The sequence below is a fragment of the Dermacentor silvarum genome, chromosome 5, assembly GCF_013339745.2.
Source record: "Dermacentor silvarum isolate Dsil-2018 chromosome 5, BIME_Dsil_1.4, whole genome shotgun sequence".
Lineage (NCBI taxonomy): Eukaryota > Metazoa > Arthropoda > Arachnida > Ixodida > Ixodidae > Dermacentor > Dermacentor silvarum.
Window position 1 is genome coordinate 10,248,430 of NC_051158.1, and position 1,304 is coordinate 10,249,733.

General features: G+C 45.1%; 1 non-coding gene across 1 annotated transcript; it reads right to left on the reverse strand.

The window, feature by feature from the left end:
- Window positions 1-674: 674 nt before the first annotated feature.
- Trnap-cgg (transfer RNA proline (anticodon CGG)) lies at window positions 675-746 on the reverse strand. The gene has a single exon. It is a non-coding gene; the product is annotated as a tRNA-Pro (tRNA).
- Window positions 747-1,304: the final 558 nt, after the last annotated feature.

The following is a 1,304-nucleotide window of genomic DNA, read 5'->3' on the forward strand; positions in this document are numbered from 1 at the left end:
AAAAGGGTGAAAAACCAGCAGTATCATGACGGGAGGAATTGTAAGCGAATGTAACGAAGGGCAACGCAACATCCCAGTCTTGATGGTCAGATGATACATACATAGAAAGCATGTCAGTAAGCGTCCGGTTGAAGCGCTCAGTCAAGCCGTTAGTTTGTGGGTGGTAAGCCGTCGTAAATTTGTGTTTTGTCGCGCAGGAGCGAAGCAGGTCATCGATAACTCTGGAGAGAAAGTAACGGCCACGGTCACGGTATATATATATATATATCAGAAATAAAGCGATTCTCGATCCGGGTAAAAAATTGGCCGCCGTACCGCCCTGCGAACGTGAATGTCCAGCGCCGCTGTATCAAACACCACACATGGTCGAGCATTGTATTCACGCTGTTCTTCTGGTGTCTAATTTCCGTGCTCTACCCATAGTAGTCTTAGAATGAACTGAAGGAGTTGCTAGACGGGTCTTCCTTTTATATTTGAAAGTGTAGTGACGCGTCACTATATATATGTGTGTGAATGAGAAGAAAGGGAACCGAGGGGCCCGATTTTTTTTATCATATCATAAGAAGCCAACAAACAATGACACCAAGGACAACATAGGGGAAATTACTTGTAATTACTAATTGAATTAAAGAAATGATAAATTAATCGAAATGAAAACGGATGAAAAAACAACTGTCCGCAGGTGGGGAACGAACCCACGTCTTCGCATTCCGCGTGCGATGCTCTCACCATTGAGCTACCGCGGAGCCGTTTTCCCATCCACTTTCTGGGGTATTTATGTTTTACAACTAGAATTAACCTTGGGAGTGTTAGCCAGCGCCACCGCCCACAAACCTAGGGGCGGATGTGGAACATCCTTTCTGCCACAGGCGTCACGAGCACGTAATCTTTTTGGATGATGGCAACTGGTCAATAAACCCACATATGCTACCTGAGGCATACCTGAGGCAGGGTCCGACCTTGGCTTCTTATGATATGATTAATAAAATCGGGCCCCTCGGTTCCCTTTCTTCTCGTTCTGAGGCCTATGAGGCATGTATTATATATACATAGATATATGCCTCATTGCAAAGAAAGATATGCCGTTTGCCTTCAATTGTTAACCTGGCGTTTTGTGTTTACGCCACGAAATTTCCCAACCAACGAGAGGTATAAAGCTTCACTGTAATATTCAGATTGAACTAGTTGTGCGTATGAAGCGGTTTATTGACGTTTCGGCCAGGGTCCGACCTTCATCAGACTGATGAAGACTGGACGCCGGCCGAATTGTCAATAAACCGCTTCATACGCGCATCTAGTTCACT